This window comes from Elephas maximus, chromosome 24 (assembly GCF_024166365.1).
Source record: "Elephas maximus indicus isolate mEleMax1 chromosome 24, mEleMax1 primary haplotype, whole genome shotgun sequence".
Lineage (NCBI taxonomy): Eukaryota > Metazoa > Chordata > Mammalia > Proboscidea > Elephantidae > Elephas > Elephas maximus.
In genome coordinates this window covers 29,751,505-29,774,591 of record NC_064842.1, presented here as the reverse complement: position 1 = coordinate 29,774,591, position 23,087 = coordinate 29,751,505, and the positions used below count along the sequence as shown (strand labels likewise).

Sequence of the window (23,087 nt, the reverse complement as noted above, 5' to 3'; positions counted from 1 at the left end):
AATGATAATGAATACAGAGTAATGCATAATGAACCCAGCCTGAATTATATTTGGGTTTATACCATTACAGTTATAAAATATAGTTTTTAATGTTTTCTTTTAGTCAAGGAAGAAGCCCACAAAGGCAGAAGTGCCTAGGAACCAGGAAAGTCATAATGTGCTCCTGGCAATGACAGTTGATTTCATTTAGGTCCATATTAAATGTTCCTGAAATATTTTCATATTTTTTTATTTGTATGTTGCCCATGACTTAGTCCTTTGATTTTCTAATATTTTTCTATTTATGCTGATCCCTCAGAAACCCAATCCATTTTCATTGCTTTGTTCATTGTTTCTATGTAATGACTTCAAAGTCTCTCCTCCTCTGACCCTGTGTAAGAATTCTAATTTCAGACTTCATAATTGCCTACTGGGCATTTCCACATGTGTACCTCATCACTGGCTCAAAACCAACAAACGTGTAACTGAATTCATCATCTCCCCCTCCTATTCAGCGCTCTCAGTTTCCCTGTTTATGGGAATTACTATTAATTTTATCATCATTAACAAGACCAACCTTTAGCTCATCCTCACCTTTCGCTGTCTTAGCTGGTTGTTCCGTAGGTCCCATGCCCCACAGCTGTCCTTTCCTGAGTCTCAGCACCAGTCGCCTCAGCTGAGCTGTCCTCACCTCTCATCTGTGTTCCTGACTCAGACTCCTGACTGGTTTCTCTGCCTTGCAGGTCTCCTCCTACCACACAGCTCCTGACCAACACCAGGCTCATTTTAATACCACTTCCATCTTTTTATTCCCCTGCTCCATAATTCAACCACTTTGGTCTCAACTCTTCACCCAGGCCTCAACCAGGCCCAGGGTTGATTACTCTACACTGGCCAGAGGTGACAATTAAGGGCAGTTCTTCCATGAGCTGGATTTGATCTTTTTGTCTTCCCTTCGTGCTCTTCTATTCATGCATTCATTGAGTAGTTTTAGGGTAACTACTCTGTCCCAAGCACAGTAACTTTAAATGTTCCCCCATTACCTATTCTAATCTTGCACAGTTTTTAAAGCTCAGATCAAATTCCCATCTATGTAGCAGTGGGTTCTTCCGTTGTCACTTACACCAGACTTACTAAACCCACCTAAAATCTCATAGTAAATGTCTACCAGATACAGGTTAGACATCGATTCTTCTTTGGTCTTCCTTATTCATTGCCCAGCTTTTGGATGCATATGAGGCGATTGAAAATATCATGGCTTGGGTTAGGCGCACCTTAGTCCTCATAGTGACATCTTTGCTTTTTAACACTTTAAAGAGGTCTTTTGCAGCAGATTTGCCCAATGTAATATGTCTTTTGATTCCTTGACTGCTGCTTCCATGGGTATTGATTGTGGATCCAAGTAAAATGAAATCCTTGACAACCTCAATATTTTCTCCGTTTATCATAATATTGCTTATTGGTCCTGTTGTGAGAATTTTTGTTTTCGTTATGTTGAGGTGTGGTCTACACTGAAGGCTGTTGTCTTTGACCTTCATCAGTAAGTGCTTCAAGCCCTCTTCACTTTCAGCAAGCAAGGTTGTGTCATCTGCATATCGAAGGTTGTTAATGAGTCTCCCTCCAATCCTGATGCCTCATTCTTCATATAGTCCAGCTCCTGGGATTATTTGCTCAGCATACAGATTGAATAAATATGGTGAAATGATACAACCCTGATGCACAACTTTCCTGATTTTAAACCACACAGTATCTCCTTGTTCTGTTCAAATGGCTACCTCTTGGTCTATGTACAGGTTCCTCATGAGCACAATTAAGTGTTCTGGAATTCCCATTTTTCACAATAGTATCCATAATTTGTTTTGATCAGCACAGTCAAATGTATTTGCATAGCCAATAAAACACAGGTAAACATCTTTCTGGTATTCTCTGCTTTCAGCCAAGATTCATCTGACATCAGCAATGATATCCCTCATTCCACGTCCTTTTCCTAATCCAGCTTGAATTTCTGGCACTTCCCTGTGAATGCACTGCCGCTACTGCTTTTGAATGATATTCAGCAAAATTTTACTTTTGTGTGATATTAATGATATTGTTTTGATAGTTTCCGCATTCTGTTGGATCACCTTTCTTTGGAATGGCACAAATATGGATCTTTTCAGTTGGTTGTCCAGGTAACTATCTTCCAAATTTCTTGACATAGATGAATGAACACCTCCAGTGTTGCATCTGTTTGTTGAAACATCTCGATTAGTGTTTCATCTATTCCTAGAGCCTTGTTTTTCGCCAATGCCTTCAGTGCAGCTTGGACTTCTTCCTTTCATACCATCGGTTCTTGATTGTCTGCTACCTCCTGAAATGATTGAACATGGACCAATTCTTTTTGGTGCAGTGACTCTGTACATTTCTTCCATCTTCTTTTAATGCTTTCTTTGTAGTTCAATATTTTGCTCATAGAATCCTTCAGAATTGCAACTCGAGGCTTGAGTTTTTTCTTCAGTTCTTTCGGCTTGAGAAGTGCTGAATGTGTTCTTCCCTTTTGGCTTTCTTGTGTGTGTGTGTGCATTTTTAATGATATTCTAGCAACCAAAACATTCTTACAAAAGCATAATTTTAATAGGCTTACCTGCTCAGAGACTGTAATTAGCTCTCTCACATATACTGATAAGTGAATAATATTTGGTGCTCAAGGAGCCTATAGCTATGAGAGGTATCATCATACCAGGGAATATAATTACATAGAAGCTTGAAAGACCACAAAAAGTTGGCTCCTGATTTAGCTTTTTCTAAGCTGACCATAAATAAACCATCTGCAATAGTCGCCCATAAAACAAATGACAATCACACAAGAACTGGCTTCCAAAGGAGTTCTTATCTAACAGAGTCAGAAAATGGGTGGCAGCTCACTCCTTGAGAATGGGTTCCTATTAAATATGCCAGCCAATGCCATCATTGGTTCTTATCACATCACTGTATCTTCAGAATTGGAATAAGAATGGAAGACTGTACCGTGGGCTCATTCTTTTGTTGTGTGAGAGTCATACTCTGACTCTGCCAACGTTTTTTCTTTGGAATCGGGAGGAGATCCAGTGGCTCACCCATAGAAGAAACAATAGGGGTTTTCTTAGCCTGGAAATAATCATACACCTTCTTTCCACAGACTAAGAGTATGACATTCTTCCCACTGCTCTGGATTCTGTTCACCACCTCCTTCTCACAGGGTTTATCCTGTGCTTTTGCCTGGTTCACTTCAATGATGATATCCTCATCTTCCAGCCTGGCAAGGTAAGCAGGGCTGCCCTTCTGTACCTCCTTAGCACATGAGCCTGGCAGATCCTGAATCACATTTAAGTGAAAGCCATAGTAACTTTCACCTTCAACCAGCCTGCAGAGTTTAGGCTTCTGGTCTACTACCTCTGTAGTATTTGAGCTTGTGACCTCTGAAGGAACAGGGATCATTCCTGGAAGCTTCTTGACAGAGCCATTGGGCAATTCTTGACTTTGATAGTAGAGAAATGGACAAAAATGAGCAAGCCTATACATGTTGTTTCCTTGTCTACCATCAACAGTGAAGGCTTATCTCTACCTTTCCTAATCATTTCTGCCACACCGTCATGATTGAGGGCTTCCACAAACTCTCCATTGGCAGCAACTACCAGATCATTGTTCTTCAGCCCCGCCTCCTCTGCTGGGTTTTCAGAATCTATATCTTTGATGACTTGACCTATGATTTCTGTGTTGGGTCGTCCCTCAGGTAGAACCCATAGCCATCACTGCCCTTCATCTCCACAACCTGGGGCTGATGGGGTAGCAGCTTCAAACTGGCTGTTTCTCTCTTGAACTGTATCTTCTGCTTTCAGTTCTTTCAGCTTGAGAAATGCTGAGCGTGTTCTCCTCTTTTGGTTTTCTAACTCCAGGTCTTTGCACATATCATTATAATACTTTACACTGTCTTCTTGAGCTGCCCTTTCAAATCTTCATTTCTTTTACTTCATTTCTTCCATTTGCTTTAGCTACTCTACATTCAAGAGCAAGTTTCAGAGTCTCTTCTGATATCCATTTTGGTGTTTTCTCTCTTTCCTGTCTTTTTAATGACCCTTTGCTTTCTTCATGTATGGTGGCCTTGATGTCATCCCACAACTAGCCCCTTGCTGCTACATGTAACTATGTAACTAAATTCTGGCCGATGAGATGTAAGCAAAAGTATTTTGTGGGATTTTGAAGAAGGCTGCTTAAAGGAAGCTGATTTGGATGAGAGGGGAGACATTTTGTCTTCCTTTGCTTTCTACTGCAGTCTAAGACTCAGACATGGCTGGAATTCCACCTTGACCTTGAAGATGGAACACATTTGCTAAGATGATAGAGCAGAGAGATAGAGGTGACTAGGTCCCTGAGGAACATAGAGCTGCTGTACCAATTGTGGCCTCCTCCTCCTTTCCTCAACACTTCATGTTAGAGAAATTTCCTCTTGTTTTAGCCACTATTTTATTTCCCATGCAGCTGAACTTATCTTCAGTGAGACACATGTTCTTCCCATAGCAATAAGAATGATAATTTTAAGATTTAAGTTATTTCACTTCTTGGCTATAGATCCTTTAACGGCCTTCCATTCTTCTTAGAATTAAATTCATATTTTTACTGTGGCCTGCAAGGCTCTGCTTGATTTGTACCCTACCTACCTCATCAACCTCTCTGACCTCCCTTCTGTTCCTCTGCAGTGCCGGTCATTCTCCTCCACGGGCCCTACTAGAAATACTACCTTTTCAGACAAGTTCTCTGACATTCTACCTACAATGGGCTCTCCCAGGTTTTTCTGTCTCAACACTGTGCTTATTTCCTTCATGGCACTTACCACAGTTTCTAATGATCTTATAGATGCATTTGTTCATTTATTTGTTAACTATCTCGGAACACAAATGTGAGCTCCATGTCTTAGTTGTTGTAACACAAATACCACAAGTGGGTGACTTTAAAGAACATAAATTTATTTCTCACAGTTCAAGAGGCTAGAAGCCTGAATTCACGGCATGAATCTAGGGGGAGGTAATTCTTTGTCGGTAGATCTAGGAGTTCCTTGGTGTTCCTTGGTGTCTGTCTTTCCCCTGTGTGTATCTCTGTATCTTTTCCTGCTCTTTTCTAATTCAGAAGTAATTAGGCTTGGGATCCACCCTACTCTGGTAGGACCTCATTACCACAGCAAAAGAATACCCCTATTTCTGAACAGGCTTATATTTACAAGTACAGGGGTTAGAATTTCAACACATATTTTGGGAGAACATAATTCAAGCAATAATAGCATCTTTAAGTATTCCAATCCATGAGCACCATATGTCTTTTCATTTATATGGGTCTTCATCAATTTCTTCATCAGCATTTTGTAATTTTCAACATACAGGCCCTGTAGATGTTTTGTTTTATATATCTAAGTATTTTGTTTTCTTTGGAACAATTGTAAATGGCATTATATTTAAAATATTTGGTTTCCAAATGTTCACTGTTAGTATATAGAAATATGATTGATTTCTGTATGTCAGTCTTGTATCCTGCAACTTTGCTAAATTCATTTATTCTGGTTTGTTTTTCTTTTTTTAATTTTTAAGCTTCCTTTATTTCTGCCTTTCTTTTATGGATTGAATTGTGTTTTTATTTCTTCCCATCTGCTATAGATTGAATTGTGTCCCCCCAAAAATACGCTTTGTAAATCCTAACCTCTATTTAGGCATAGAGTGTTCTTTTTTATGTTAATGAGGCCACATTGGTATAGGCTGTGTCTTAAGCCAATGATTTTTGAGATATAAAAGGAACAGGTTAGGGACAGAAGCACACAAGCAAAAATGGGGGAAGTCCCAAATGCTCTGCTAACCCAGAACTGAAACTATTCCCGAAGCCTACTTTTCAGGCAAAAGATTAGAAGGCCTATGATACAAAAAATAACACACTTAAGGAATGTGCTTCTTAGTTCAATCAAAAGTACAAGACTAAGGGGCAGCTCCTGTCCAAAAGCAGGATGAGAAGGCAGGAAGGGACAGGAACTGGATGAATGGAACAGAAAACTTGGGGTGGAAAAGGGGAGCGTGCTGTCACATTGTGGGAATTACAGCCAATGTTACAAAACATTATGTGTATAAGTTTTTGAATGAGAAATTAACTTGAGCTGTAAACTGTTGCCTAAAGTGCCCACAAAAAAAAAGTTAGAAAGAAAAAGAGGGAAGATAAATGCCACATGGAGATCTCCAAGGATAAGACTAAGACAAGGATTTTTCCCCAAAGCAGAGAGCCTTCCCTTAGAGTTGGTGGTCTGAATTCAAGCTCCTAGACCCCTAAATTGTGAGAAAATAAATTTCCATTCATTAAAGCACCTACTTGAGATAATTCTGTTACAGCAGCACTAAGAAACTAAGACACTTTCCAATCTGCTTGTTGCATTTCTTTTTCTTGCCTTATTGCAGTGGCTAGAACTCCCAGTGCTATGTAGAATAAGAGTGTTAGTAGTGAACACCTTTGTCTTGTTTCCAGACTTAGAGGGAAAGCAGTTAGTGTTTTACCATTAAGTAAAAGCATTACCATTAGCTGTCTAAGAACATTATAGATGTTCTTTATAAAGTTGAAGTAGTTCTTCTCTATTCTTAACTCACTGAGAATTTTTTTTCATGTATGAATGATGAATGTTATCAAATGCTTTTTCTGCAATTGATAGATTATATAATTTTTCGCCTTTAGTCTGTTGATATGATGGATTACACTGAGTAATTTTCAAATGTTGAACCAGCTTTGCATATCTAGGATATACGTGTGGTCATTTACCAGGAAATGAAATTTCTCTTTGACTGTACACAAACTAAAGATTTCATTTTTGTTTAGTTCTCTGAATGTTCTTTATGCACTTGTCATGTCCTTGCAATTCATACTAGACAATATGTTATCAGAGGGCAGGGATTATGATGAAAATGTCTTTATAACACCCAAGAAAGTGCTACTTGCTGTCAAAAACCTACTAACTCCTTCCCCCCCTTTCTCTTTTTTATTCTTCTTTTTTTCTAGTTTTTCTTTAAACAGTTAATATACACATTGTTTTGTGACATTGGTTGCCAACCCCGTGATGTGTCAACACTCTCCCCTTCTCCACCCTGGGTTCCCTGTTTTCATTCGTCCAGTTTTCCTGTTCTTCCTGCCTTCTCGTCTTTGCTTTTGAGTTGGTGTCCCCAGTTAGTCCTGTATACGTGATTGAACTACAAAGCATGTTCCTCGCGTGTGTTATTTTTGGCTCTATAAACCTGTCTTTCTTTAGCTGAAGGGTGAACCTCAGGAGTGACTTCAGTACTGAGTTAAAAGGGTGTCTGGTAGCCATACTCTCAGGGTTTCTCCAGTCTGTATCAGACCAGCCTGGCTGTTTTTGTGTGTGTGTGTGTGTATCTGTGCAAATTTGAATTTTATTCTACATTTTTTCTCCTACTCTTACCGGGACTCTCTATTGTGATCCCTGCTGGGGCAGTTGGTGGTAGTAACCAGGCACCATCTTGTTGTTATGGGCTCAGTCTGGTGGAGGTTGTGGTAGTTGTGGTCAATTAGTTCTTTGGACTAACCTTTCCCTTGTGTCTTTGGTTTTCTTTATTCTCCCCTGATCCAGATGGGGTGGGACCAGTAGAGTAACTTAGATGGCTGCTCACAAGCTTTTAAGATCCCAGACACTACTCACCACATTTGGATGTAGAACATTTTCTTTATAAACTATGTTATGCCAGTTGAGCTAAATGTCCCCCTAGACCATAGTCCCCAGCCCTCAGCCCAGTAGCTCAGCACCTCAGGGCGTTTGGCTGTGTCTGTGAAGCTTCTACAATTTTGCCCTGGTGAGGTTGTGGTGACTTCCACAGTATTTTATACTGTCTTACCCTTCACTGAAGTTATCACTTATCTACTACTATCTAGTTAGTATTTATCCCTCCCCACCCCTCCCCTTCCTCGTAACCATCAAAGATTGTTTCTTTCTGTATGGGAACATTCTCATGTGTTTTTATAATAGTGGTCTCATACAGAATTTGTCCTTTTGTGGTTGACTTATTTCACTCAGCATAATACCCTCCAGATTCATTCATGTCGTGAGATGTTTTGCATATTCATCTTTGTTCTTTTTCTTTTTAGATATTGAGAAAATAATTGTATATAATATATAGATATATGTATACATACATGTTGTTGTTGTTGTTAGGTGCCATGGAGTCAGTTCTGACTCACAGTGACCCTATGCACAACAGAACGAAACACTGCCCGGTCCTGAGCCATCCTTACAATCGTCGTTATGCTTGAGCTCATTGTTGCAGCCACTGTGTCAATCCACCTCGTTGAGGGTCTTCCTCTTTTCTGCTGACCCTGTACTCTGCCAGGCATGATGTCCCTCTCCAGGGGCTGATCCCTCCTGACAGCATGTCCAAAGTATGTAAGACACAGTCTTGCCATCCTTGCCTCCAAGGAGCATTCTGGCTGTACTTCTTCTAAGACAGATACATACATACATCCAACAAAACAAAACAAAACACAGACATATTATCATATATCACATGTCATATATTTTATATAATTTACCCTGTAGTTAGCCATTTTGTGTTAATAACTGTAGTGGTTTTTTTTTTTTTTTTTTTTTTAGTGTACTTTAGATGAAGGTTTACAGAGCAAATTATTTCTCATTAAACAATTAATACACATATTTTGTGACATTGGTTGCCAACCCCAAAACATGTCAATACTCTCCCCTTCTGGACCTTGGGTTCCCCATTACCAACTTTTCTGTTCCCTCCTGTCTTCTCATCCTTGGCCATGGGCCAGTGTGCCCGTTTAGTCTCATTTTGTTTTATGGGCCTGTCTAATCTTTGGCTAAAGGGTGAAACCTCAAGAGTGATTTCAGTACTGTTAAAAACGTGTCCAGGGGCCATACTCTCAGGGTTTTCCAGTCTCTGTTAGACCAGTAAGCCTGGTCTTTTTTGTGTGTGTGTGAGTTAGAATTTTGTTCTACATTTTTCTCCAGCTCTGTCTGTGACCCTCTATTATGATCCTTGTCAGAGCAGTTGGTGGCGGTAGCCGGACACCATCTAGTTGTGCTGGACTCAGTTTGGTGGAGGCTGTGGTAGTTGTGGCCCCTTAGTCCTTTGGACTAATCTTTCCCTTGTGCCTTTGGTTTTCTTCATCCTGCCTTGCTCCAGAGTGATGGGACAAGTGGAGTATCCTCAACGGCTGCTCACAAACTCATCATTGTTCTTTATCGTTGTGTAGTATCCCGTTGTGTGTATGGACCATAGTTTGTTTATCCATGCATCCACTGATGGCCACTTAGGTTGTTTCCATCTTTTTGCTATTGTGAATAATACTGCAACGAACATGGATGTGCATATATCTATTCATGTGGTGGCTATTATTTCTCTAGGATATATTACTAGAAGTAGGATTGCTGGATCCTGTGGTATTTCTATTTCTGTCTTTTTAAGCAAGCATCATATCGTTTTCCAAAATGGTTGTACCATTTTGCATTCCCACAAGCAGTGCATAAGAGTTCCAATCTCCCCCCAACTTCTCCAACATTTATTATTTTCTGTTTTGTGTGTGTGTGTGTGTGTGTGTGTGTGTGTGTGTGTGTGTGTGCCAGTGATATGGAGGTGAGATGGTAACTCATTGTGGTTTTGATTTGCATTTCTCTAATGGCTAGTGATCATGAGCATTTCCTCATGTGTCTGTTACCCACCTGAATATCTTCTTTGGTGAAGTGTCTGTTCATATCCTTTGCTCATTTTTTAGTTGAATTATTTATCTTTTTATTGTAGAGGTTTTGGATTTTCCTATAGATTTTAGAGATTAGACATTCATCAGATTAGCCAAAAACTTTTCCCCAGCCTGTAGATTCTCTTTTTATTCTTTTGGTGAAGTCTTGTGATGAGTGTTAAGTATTTAATTTTTGGAAGATCCTATTTATCTAGCTTATCTTCTGGTGTTCGTGTGTTGTTAATTATGGTTTGTATCCTGTTTATGCCCTTTATTAGGGCCCCTAGTGTTGACCCTATTTTTTCTTCCATGATCACTATAGTTTTGGGTTTTATATTTAGGTCTTTAATCCATTTTGAATTAGTTTTTGCATATGGTGCAAGGTTTTTTTTTATGGTCTCTGTTTCATATTTTTAAAGGTGGACATCCAGTTTTACCACCATCATTTGTTAAAAAGGCTGCCTTTTCCGTGTTTAATGGACTTTGGGTCTTTGTCAAATACACGTGGCAGTAGGTGGATGGATTTACATCTGGGTTCTTGATTCCGTTCCATTGGTCAATGTGTCTGTCATTGTACCAGTACCAAGTTGTTTTGACTGCCATAGCTGTATAGTAGGCTCTGAAGTCAGGTAGTGCAAGGCCTGTTTGTTCTTCTTTTTCAATAATGCTTTACTTATCCAGGGCCTTTGCTTTTCCATATAAATTTGATGAGTTAATGATCAGTTCTTCCATCTTGTTAAAGAGTGCTGTTGGTATTTGGATCAGGATTGCATCTTATTTGTAGATCGCTTTGGGTAGAATTGACATTTTCACAATGTAGAGCCTATCTATCCATGAACATAGTATGTTTTTCCATTTACGTAGGTCTCTTTCCTTGCAGTAGTGTTTTGTTTTCTTTGTATAGGTCTTTTACATCCCTGGTTAGATTTATTCCTAAGTATTTTATTTTTTTTTAGGAGCTATTGTAAGTAGTATTGCTTTCCTGATTTCCTTTTCATAGTTCTCTTTATTGATTATAGGAATCCAACTGATTTTTGTATGTTTATCTTGTATCCTGCTACTGTGCTGAATCTTTCTAATAGTTTTAGTAGTTTTCTTGTGGAGTCTTTTGGATTCTCTATGTATAGTAACATATCATCTGCAAATAGGGATAGTTTACTTCTTCCTGACCAATTTGGATGCCCTTTATTTCTTTTTCTTACCTTATTGCTCTAGCTGGGACTTCCAGCACAATGTAAAATAGGTGTGGTGATAAAGTGCATCCTTGTTCTCGTTCTCAGGGAGAATGTTTTCAGCCTCTCTCCGTTGACAATGATGTTGGCCGTTGGTGTTGGATAGATACCTTTTATTATATTGTGGAATTTTCCTTCTATTCCTATCTTATTGATAGTCTTTATCAGGAATGGGTGTTGGACTTTGACAAATGCCTTTTCTGTGTTGATAGAGATGATCATGTGATTGATTTTCTAATACTGAGCCATCCTTGCATACCTGGTACGAATTCCACTTGGTCATGGGTTTTTTTTTTAATTTAATTTTTATTTTTATGGTGTTGAATTCTATTGGCTAGAATTCTGTTGAGCATTTTTGCATCTATATTCATGAGAGATATAGGTCCATAATTTTCTTTTTTGGTAATGTCTTTGCTTGGTTTTGGTATCAGGGTTATACTGGCTTCATAGCATGAATTTGGAAGTATCCCTTCTTTTCCTATGTTTTGATATAATTTAAGTAGTACTGATGTAAGCTTTTCCCTGAATGTTTGTTAGAATTCTCCAGTGAAGCCACCTGGGTCAGGACTTTTTTTTTTTTTTTTTTGTAGTTTTTTAAATTACCTTTTCAATCTCTTCTCTTGTTTTTGGTCTTTCAGATTTTCTATTTCAGTTTGTGTTAGTTTAGGAAGGTAGTGTGTTTCTAGAAATTTGTCCATTTCCTCTGGGTTTTAAACTTTGTTGGAGTACAGTTTTTGTAGTACTCTGTTATGATCCTTTTTATTTCAGTTGGATCTGTTGTAATGTCCCTCATTACATTTCTTGTTTGGGTTATTTGCTTCCTCTTCTGTTTTTCTTTTGACTATTTGGCTGATGATTTGTTGATTTTGTTGATCCTTTCAAAAAACCATCTTTTGGTTTTGTTGATTCTTTCTATTGTTTTCTATTTTCTATTTCACTTACTTCTGCTCTGATGTTTATTTTTTCCTTCTGGTGGCTGTGGGCTCCTTTTGCTGTTTTCTATTTGTTTGAGTTGTATAGCTGAAGTTTTGTTTTTTTCCCTTTCTTCTTTTTTGTTGTGTACACCTATTGCTATAAATCGATCTCTGAGCACTGCCTTTGCTGTGTCCCTAAGGCTTTTGTATGATGTGTTTTCATTCTCATTTGATTCTAGTAAATTTTTTATTTCATCTTTGATTTCTTCTGTTACCCAGTGTTTTTTAAGCAAAGTGTTATTCAGTTTCCATGTATTTGGTTTTTTTCCCGCTTCCTCCTCCTGCTATTAATTTCTGCTGTCATGGCACTGTGATCAGAGAAGATACTTTGTATTATCTCAATGTTTTGATTTTTTTGAGAGTTGCTTTGTGACCTAAGATGTGGTCTATTTTGGAGAATGTTTCATGTGTGTTGGAAAAGAATGTATACTTTGCTGCTGTTGGGTAGAGTTTTCTATATATGTCTATGTTGTCAAGATGATTGATTGTGGCCTTTAGACCTTCTGTATCTTTGCCGAGTTTCTTTCTAGATGTTCTGTCCTTTACCTACAGTGGTGTGTTGAAATCTCCTATTATTGTGGAACTGTCAGTTTCTCTTTTCAGTGGTGTTAGAGTTTGCTTTGTGTATTTTGGAGCCCTGTCATTGGGTGCATAGTATTTATCATGGTTATGTCATCATGGTGGACTGTTCCTTTAATTATCATATAATGTCTTTCCTTGTCAATTATGATGGATTTTGCCTTAAAGTCTGTTTTATCTGAGATTAGTATTGCCACTCCTGCTCTTTTTTTGGTTACTGTTTGCTTGATATGTGTTTTTTCCTGTCCTTTTATTTAATATATTTATGTCTTTGTGCCTAAGGTATGTTTCATATAGACAGCATATTGTTGGGTCTTGTGTTTTTATTCATTCTGTCACTCTCTGTCCCTTTATGGGTACATTTAAGCCATTTATATTCAGTGTGATTATTGATAGGTATGAGTTTATTGCTGTCATTTTGTAGTGTTTTTTTTTTGTGGTGCTGACGTTTTCTTTGTTCCTCTTACTCTCCTGTGTTGAGTTCCTTTTGTTTGTGAAATTTCTCTCGTTTCTTTCATTATTGTAGATTTTGTGTTTACTGAGACTTTACTTTTTTTTTCTTCATTTTGATGAGTAGGTTTGTTAACTTTCTTTGTGGTTACCTTGAAATCTACCCTTATCTTCCTAAGTTTGAACCAGTCTTTCATTACTTGATATTGCCTTGACTTCCTCTCTATTTGAAAGCTCTATACCTATACCGCACATTCCCCCATTTATTGTTCTGATGTTTTCATTCACAGATTGATGGCTCTAGTTCCCTGTTTTGAATCTTTTTTTTTATTTTATCCTTGAGAGTTCATTACCTAGGTCGGTATTTGCCTGATACTGACCTGTGTCCTAGATTCAGGTTGCTGTCTGATGTTGTTGATTCTCTAACCAAAGGACTCCCTGTAATAATTCTTCTAAGTTTGGTCTGGTTTTTACAAATTCCTTCAATTCCTGTTTATGTAGAAATGTCCTAATTTCACCATCATATATGAGAGAGAGTTTTGCAGGATATATTATTCTTGGTTGGCAATTTTTTTCTTCCAAGGTTTTATATATATATCATCGCATTGCCTTCTTGCTGCATGGTTTCTGCCGAGTAATCAGAGTTTAGTCTTACTGTTTCCCCTTTTTATACGACTTTTTGGTTTTCTCAAGCTGCTTTCAGAATTCTTTATCCTTGGTTTTGGTGAGTGTGATTATGATATGTCTTGGTGATTTCTTTTGGGGTCACCTATATGCAGTTCATTGAGCTTCTTGGATGGTCAACTTTTCATCTTTCATGATATTAAGGAAGTTTTCTGTCAGTAAATCTTCAATGATCCTCTCTGTACTTTCCATTTTTCTCCCCCTGTTCTGGAACTCTGAACATGAGCAAATTTTTGTTCTTGATTATATCCCACATATTTCTTAGGTTTTTTTATTCTTTTTTCTGATTTTTCCTCAAAGTTGCATCCATGAATTTTTCTTCAATTTCTCTGATTCTGTATTCCTTTGTTTCAAATTTGCAACTAAAACCTTTTATTGCGTTGTCCATATCTGAAATTTTGTTTATCTTCTGCATTTCTAATTGCTGTTCTTGTATGATTTGTAATTGTTTATTTTGACATTTTGTTCTTATATTATTTTCCTTTTTTTTTGTATTGCTTTATCTGTATTTTCCTTGATTTTGGCTATGTTTTTGTTGCTTTTGTCTGTGTTTTCCATGATTTTGTCTGCATTTTCCTTGATCTCTTACCTAAACTCTTGAAGAACCCTGAATATTAGACATTTGAATTCCCTACCAGGGAATTCCCTATCAGTATCTTTTTTCCTACCAGAAGGTCAACTGGTGCTTTATTCTGGTCACTTACTGGAGTCATCTTGTCCTGTTTTTTAATGTTTTGATATCTTCTGCTGTCTTGGAAACATTCAGGTTTTTTTTTAATTGATTGATTATCAGTTTGTTTCATCTTGCTTTTTTGTTTTGTTTGGTTATATCTGGACAGGTGGGCTGGGCGTGCTTTGTTGCTTGCTTCTCTGTGGGCATGATAGTTCTCACCACCTTGTGTGGGTGTGCAGGGCTTGGTCACTCAGCTATGGTGCAGCAGGGCAGGTCCAGCAGGTGTGAAAGGGGTGGAAATGGGTCTTTTGTCTGTAGCATGAACCAGGCCTGGGGCTGGAGCGGGGCCACAGCAGTTAGTGGCAGGGGAGTCCCCGAGGGGCCAGGGTTGCAGGTTGGGTCCCCTCAAGGTCATGACAGGTGGTAGGTGGATCCTAAATTGGCAGAGAGGAGTCTGGGATCTGGGCCACGTCCCCTCAGTGTCACAGCAGGCAGTCAGGGTTCCAGATCTGGCAGGAAGGAGCCTGGGTTCCAGCCCGGGGGTCATGGAAGGTGGTAGAAGGGGTCTGGAGCTGGCAGAAAAGGGCCTGGGGTCTGAGCCAGGTTCCCTTGGGGCTGCAGTACATGGTGGAAGGGGCCCAGACTGGCAGGGAAAGGCTTGGGATTTGGATCAGATCCCCTCAAGGCTGTGGCTGATAGCACGAAGGGTCCAGAGCCAGCACAGAAGGACCTGAGGTCCATTCCTGTCCCACTCTTAGCTGTGGTCTGCAGGGCTGAGGAGAGAGGTGTTAGGGGTGGTGAAAGCAGGGGCAAAGAGGGTTAGATGGAGGATGACAATAGGGTAGGTTGGTACTGTGGTTCCTGGCAGTTGGGGTTGCTTGGATAGGATGATTACAGCCACGGTTCACCAGAGGGGTGGGGGTTGTAGGAGCATGCTCCTGTGGTTACCAGGTGAGAGAGTCTGGACTGCTTGATTTGCAGCCAGCAAACATGGTCCTACTTACTCCTGGGTGTGTCCTTGCCATACCTCTAAAGCTTATTGGGAATTCAAGGAGGTGCCTTTCTTCGTGCGGGGTTGTTGGTTTATTCAAAGATGGCCACACTGAGTCACACCATTTGGCCAGGAACTTCCACTCTGTATGTATCTCTATAACTTCCCTCTTTTCTTTCAGTTTTTCGTCTCCTCAGCGACTTCTGATTTAATACTTTATCCCTTCATTTAAGGTTCAGGGTTCCAGAATTGACACCTTTATCTGTTTTATTGTTTTTTGGGGTCTCTGTTGCAGCAGAATGGCTTAGTGCATCTGACTAGTCTGCCATCTTGGCTCTGCCCCTTCCTGGTAACTATTTCCGATGAAGAGCAAAGACAATCATTCTTCCTATAGTCTTGTGTAGTCTTTCTGCCTCTCACCTGAAGGTGACCAGCTCCAGGACAGCCACTTCCTCAGAGTTCTCCTTTCCCAGGAACACTTTGGCTCCTGTCGTGACCAACAACTTTTGCCTAGGGGATACAGTGTTTTTCTTCTTATTTCCTCTGTGAGAGTTGGGATTACTACAACTTTCCATTCATAATGTTGGGTCAAGCAGGGTATAGTATAGAAGCAACAGAAAAGCCCCCCAAGGTGGTGAAGAAGCAACAGAACTGGAATGAACAAGAGTTGCCTGCCTCCACTGCTTGCTGGGAGATGGGTCACAATACAGGTGAGCAGCACGGAGCACTTGGGACTGACGATTTTGTACTCATCCAGTTGAAATTATTATTTGCCAAACTTCCAAATGATGCCGGTGGTAACAGTGCTGCAGGGTGAACTGGATTCTTTACGGCTGTGTATTCATTAGGGGAGAAATGACTTCTAACACAAATGATTGAACTGGAAACAAGATGTGCACTCTGCTGCCTAAATAAAAGCTTTAACAGGTTGGCTATTCAGACTCAATTAATAGTCGCAAAACAGGATCTATCAGGACGGTGACTGCAATGCCTGTCTCAGAGAATGAATGGTGAGTGGTCCAAATGGATAGGAGGGCGCTGAATGGCACCTCATTTATAGCAGGAGCTCAGCGCTTTTACTGTCTTTGCTGCTTCACTGGAAACAAGGAGAAAAAGACATTAGGATGAAGGATAATGTGCTATAGACACATAAAGATGAAAGAGAGAGGAACGCATTAAATGTCACTTATTGAAGGTCCACTTTAGACTGTTCTGTCTTCTTACCTCTGAAAACACATTCGCATTATTTTAACCATCTGCGCCCCGCTCTGGAGCTGAAGGTACTTAGACTTTTTTTACTTACCTTTGAACACAGGCATATGGAACTGCAGCCATCTATCTACAGGTGAATAACTGCTGAGAAAAGGGTGTGGCCGTATCAAGCCCAGTGTCATGGATTGAACTGTGCCCCCCAAAAATATGTGTCAACTTGGTCAGACCATGATTCCCAGTATTGTGTAGTTGTCCTCCATTTTGTGATTTTCCTATGTGTTATAAATCATAATCTCTGCCTGTGGTTAAAGAGAATTAGGGTGGGACATAACACCCTTACTCAGGTCACACCCTTGATCCAATGTAAAGGAAGTTTCCCTGGGGTGTGGCTTGCACCACCTTTTATCTTACAAGACATAAAAGGAAAGGGAAGCAAGCAGAGAGTTGGGGACTTCATACTACTAAGAAAGCAATGTTGGAAGCAGAGTGTGTCCTTTGGACCTGAGGTTCCTGCACTGAGATGCTCCCAGACCAAGGGAAGACTGATGACAAGGACCTTCCTCCAGAGCCAACACAGAGAGAAAGCCTCCCCCTGGAGCCAGCACCCTGAATTCGCACTTCTAGCTTACTGGACTGTGAGAGACTAAACTTCTCTTTGTTAAAGCCATCCATTTGTAGTATTTCTGTTATAGCAGCACTAGATGACTAAGACACCTGGGCTAAAGAGTAAATGCATGGTGCTGTAAAACCCACTACATGTATGAAAAGGTCATCATAGAGCTGTCACAAATTGTCATAATGAACTATGCCATTATCTACAAAGGCAAATGCAGTGTTCCAAGGATTCAAGATGGTGCCCAATGGCTCCTGTAGATGTGGCTACACGGATGTGTCCCACAGAATGGGAGCACTTTGAAGTCAGGAGCCATGTTTTGTTCTCCTCTGCACCCCTTGCTTTGTGCCTGAAAAACATGAAGTGCTCAAAAAGTATCAAATATGTGATTGACTTAACAGGAGAATGTATTTCAGATGAGTGATTAACATTATTTTATGTTATCACATAAATATTTACCATCATCTTTCATGAAGATATAACTGCCGAAGATATCAGATCCACTCCTTTCATTAGAGAAACTCACCCTTGGATACGGAAAGACATAACCTTGAGTTTCTTTGAGATTTGGTGCCCAGAGCCAAGTGGCAGATGTGGCCAGTAAGAGTGTTTTTTTAAATCCAAAAATCCCATTGATGTTGTGATTCTGGTACTTAGTTTCAGGCACAGTTTCTTAACTTTTAGGGCGAGAAGTGTTACTTTTCATTTGACCCACCCAAAATGGTGGTGGTGGTGGTGGTTGTTAACTGCCTTTGAGTTGGCCCCAACTCATGGCAACACGTGTACAACAGGATCAGACCCTTGTGATCCACAGGGTTTTCACTGGCTGATTTTGGGGAAGTAGATCACCAGGCCTTTCTTCCTAGTCTGTCTCAGTCTAGAAATTCTGCTGAAGCCTATTCAGCATTATAGCAACACACAAGACTCCACTGACAGACAAGAGGTGGCTGTGTTTAAGGCTCATTGACCAGGAATCAAACCCAGATCTCCCACATGAAAGGCAGGAATTCTTTCACTGAACCACCACTGCCCCACCCATAGTGGTAGCCTGATGTTTTGTACACGAATACATCTTAAAGGCCTTCTGAGGCTCTAGGTGAAGTGTGCCATCTTGGCAACAGCTAATAAATGAGATAATACCAGATATAAAATCATCCAGATGGGCCTTCTGGAGAGAAATAGAGCCAGGGGTTCTTTCTTTGCTCAAAGTCCAGAACTGTAGTACCTTTTAATGCTGAATGGAAAAGTGCTTTATAAACTGTAAAGGACTTGAAGACGTTGATTATTGTGTTTATTATCATTCGGATTCAGTATCCTTGATTAAACGAGAAATCCAAAGTCTCAGTAACTAGCCTGCCTTTTTTCGTTTCTTTGGGCTGCGGCTTCATTAAGCAAATGAGGGGGTTGTGTCTAACAAGCCTGAAGAATTTTTTTTCTTTGACTGTGATTCTGTTAGCCAGGGCCATCCATACATCTAAGTTCCTGAGACGTGAGAATGTCTCTGGTGACCGTACTGGTATACAAAGAAAACCCTAGTGGTGTAGTGGTTAAGAGTTCAGCGGCTAACCAAAAGGTGGGCAGTTGGAAGCCACCAGGCTCTCCTCGGAAACCCTGTGGGGCAGTTCTACTCTGTCCTATAGGGTTGCTATGAGTTGGAATCTGCTCAATGGCAAAGGGTACAGGTATGGTTTTCATATATAAAATTAAGTTATTTTGCATAAAATTTTCACTGTGTGTTTTGTATAATACAGAAGACAAAGTTTAAAAAAAAAAGTAAAGGAGGGGGGAGTAGGTCATGAGAAAGCATAATATTTGCTGTTATAATTCTAATTCAACTTACCTAAAAGGTGGGGAATATATTTATGATAAAAATGAATATACTCCATGCTCATGCAACTGAGACAGACATTGCAAAGTAAATTTCAGGAAAAAAGAGGGCAAAAGCTGCTGTGATGCAATTAGAAATCTTCACTACCTCTTAAATGTAAACAGCAAACTTAGTTTTTACTACATAAAAGAAAAAAAAATTGAAATAGACCACACTTCAAGTTACACATGCATCTAATTAGATACCACATTCAAAAATTACCATTATTGAGTTGTTTGCAAGCAACAACATTTTCTGTGGCTAAAATGCCCTTGCATGTTCCTGAAGTCTGCTAGAATGCTGAAATGAGCAGCATGGAACTACAAAGGGTCAGAAAGTAATGATTTTTGATTCATTTGAATCAACATTTCTTGTGTACTTGTATTTGCTTTTTTAGACAACTAGCCTTTGATTTTAGTTTGTGTGCTAACCTTGAAACCAACTCTCTGCAAACGACTTCTTGGTGTTAGCAGGGACCATTAGCATGCCCTTGAACCACAGGTCACATGCCCCCAGTGTGGACAAGCAACACAGACCACTGATAACAGAGGCATCTCTAGGGTGAGTGCTCCTGAAACCTGGGGAAAAACACCATAAGCAGGATAAATTCTAAGCTCTAAAGCTGGCAAATACTTGGACTGACCTGGGGTGAAGGAAATGAGTTACTAGGGTTGAAATAAAATAAAATACTGTAAAATAAAATCACTGTCATTTTTCCATAGCTTGCTTTAGGTCTTAACCCTTAAATATCTTAAAAACAATTATAAAAAACATTTTATGAAACATATAACAAGAGCCACCAAATTGTTTATATCCCTTGCCATAGTGATTCTAGATGTTTTGAGAAAATAATCAGATGTAGAATGGTTTACGAATAAACATGTTCACATAAGAATTTCTAATATAGGAAAAATTGAAAACAAAATGTACAAAAATAGGGAAATGGCTAAGGAAATCATAGCCCATCTGAATGATGGAATGCTGTGTAGATATTTTAAAAATCGTATTTTCAGAGATAGTTGTTGATAAAGGAAAATGTTTAATCTACAACATTCAGTGAAAAGGCAGATAGGTGTACAACCGTATAACCAATATGATTATAATTTTTAAATATGTGTGCATGTCTATGTATGCCCAAGAAAAAAATTTGGAAAGAAATACACTAGAATGTTAATTTATTATTTCCAAGTGGTGGAATTATGGGATTATAAGGGATTATTTCTGGTTGTTTATATTTTTCAGTGTTTTAAAAATTTTCTACAATGAACATGTATTGCTTTAATATTTGAAATATTCAATAATTTTTAAGGTTATGGTATTCATGTATTTTTTTCCCAAAATAAAAAAATGTGGACACTGTGTTTTGACTGTAATACAGTGAGGTGGAGTATTATAATTAAACACTACATTTTCAGGCCTTAACAACACAATCAATCTCTAGATATTTATAGAACACTTACTATTTCAATCAACTAACAGTTATTGAAGACTTGCCACTGAATTCATGCCAGGATCCAGGGGTTCACAGTGAGAAATGAGGTCAATCTGGACAGAAGATTTGTCAACAATGGCCAAGGCAACAAACTCATGTTCTGGGTACATGTGAAAGTCATGCAAAGCTCAGGAATGAGACATCCCCCATGGTTGGGCAAACTTGCCTAAGCTGAGCCCCAAAGGTCAAAAGTGCAACACTAACCTTTGTCCAGGTGTCTAAGACCCAGGCTTACCTGATGGTCTCCATGAAAGCTCAGAAGCAGAGTGTCTGCAGGTTGCGATCATGGTCTCACAGCTGCTTCTCCATCAATCTAACATTTTGTCTCAGAAGAAAGTTATATTAGCCCTAGAGGCATGCACGGTTGGTTATATAGTTATACTGCTTAGTACTTTCTTAACATTCTTCTTCAGTGCTGACAACTTGGTATTTTGATCAATGGTTGTGTATGTCTCCATGTTAGGTTGACAGGCTAATAGTTTCCAAAGTCAACTCATTCTCTGTCTTTTTTTTTCTCTCTCTCCCTTTTACGTATTTCTGTTTTCACTTGCCTTTTCTGTATTGTAAGTTCCTTAAAACGGGAGAAAACAGGGGCTCTGTGGTCACTTGGCCCAGGGATCATCAGGGCTTGCTCTGTACTTAACGAAGTTGAAGATGGAGCCAAGACCAGCCTTCATCACCAAAGATGAGGTCCTTGTTGAGTGAATGGCAGTGGACTGTGCACAGAGGACACTGCTGAGGTCACATTGCTTACAAGGAGTTTGCCACATGAAGGAATAGGATGAGATTGTAAACACTGTACTCATTACAAAAGAATGATCTTACAGTGAACAGGGCAATATCCAAGCAGGGCCATTTGCAAGCACAAGCTCCACACTGGTGTACCTTCCTCCCACATTAGCCCCAGGCCTTTACCAGCCCCTGACATTTTGAGGTTTGCTGTGGATCACTCAGAGAGGTCACATGCCAATGATTAAAAGACATCAGAGTTGCCGGCAATTTCATTCTGTGTAGGGCAATGTTGTACTTGTTGTTAGGTGCTGTCGAGTTCTGACTCATATAACCCTATGTACAACAGAATGAAACACTGCCCATTCCTGCACCATGCTCAAAATTGTTGTTACACTTGAGCCCATTGTTACAACCACTGTGTCAATCCATCTCATTGAGGGTCTTCCTCTTTTCCGTTGAACCTCTATTTTACCAAGCATGATGTCCCTCTGCAGGGACTGGTCCCTACTGATAAGATGTTCAAAGTATGTGAAGTGAAGTCTCACCATCCTGGTTTCTAAAAAGCATTCTTGCTGTACTTCCTCCAAGGCAGATTTGTTCATTCTGCAGGCAGTCCATGGTATATTCAATATTCTGTGCCAATGCTATAATTCAAAGGCATCAATTCTTCTTCAGTCTTTCTTACTCACTGTTCAGCTTTCGCACGCATATGAGATGATTGAAAACACCATGGCTTGAGTCAGGTGCACCTTAGTCCTCAAAGTGCCATTTTTTTTTTTTTAAAACAGTTTAAAGAAGTCCTTTGCAGCAGATTTGCCCAATGCAACACATTGTTGGATTGCTTGACTGCTGCTTCCGTGGGTGTTGATTGTGGATCAAAATAAAATGAAATCCTTGACAATCTCAGTATTTTCTCCATTTATCATGATGTTGCTTATTGGTCTGGTTGTGGGGATTTTTGTTTTCTTCATGTTGAGCTGTAATCCACACTGAAGGTGGTAGTCTTTGATCTTCATCAGTAAGTGCTTCAAGTCCTCTTCACTTTCAGCAAGTAAGGTTGTGTCATCTGCATATTGCAGATTGTTAATGAGTCTTCCTCCAATCCTGATGCCCTGTTCCTCTTCATACAGCCCAGCTTCTTGGATTATTTGCTCAGCATACAAATTGAATAAGTATGATGAAAGGATACAATCCTGACACACACCTTTCCTGATTTTAAACCATGTGATATCCCCTTGTTCTGTTCAAATGACTGACTCTTGGTCTATGTACAGGTTCCACATGAACACAATTAAGTTTTCTGGAATTCTTATTCTTCACAATGTTATCCATAATTTGTTAAGATCCACAGAGTCAAATGCCTTTGCGTAGCCAATAAAACACAGTAAACGTCTTTCTGGTGTTCTCCGCTTTCAGCCAAGATCCGTCTGACATCAGCAATGATATCCCTCGTTCCATGTCCTCATCTGAATCCAGCTTGAATTTCTGGCAGTTCCGAGAATGTACTGCTGCAACTGCTTTTGAATGATCTTCAGCAAAATTTTACTTGTGTGTGATATTAATGATATTGTTTTACAATTTCCTCATTCTGTTGGATCACCTTTCTTTGGAATGGGCACAAATATGGATCTCTTCCAGTTGGTTGGCCAGGTAGCTGTCTTCTGAATTTCTTGGCATAGACGAGTGAGTGCTTCCAGCGCTGCATCCGTTTGTTGAAACATCTCTATTGGTATTATGTCAATTCCTGGAGACTTGTTTTTCACCAATTCCTTCAGTGCAGCTTGGACGGCATTCTTGAATACCAGTGGTTCTTGACCACATGCTGCCTCCTGCAATTGTTGAACGTCAACCAATTCTTTTTGTTA

General features: G+C 39.6%; 1 pseudogene; it reads right to left on the bottom strand.

Annotated features, from left to right (window-relative positions):
* Positions 1 to 2,664: 2,664 nt before the first annotated feature.
* LOC126066689 (putative PDZ domain-containing protein PDZK1P1) overlaps positions 2,665 to 23,087 on the bottom strand; it is a 61,472-nt pseudogene continuing 41,049 nt past the window's right edge.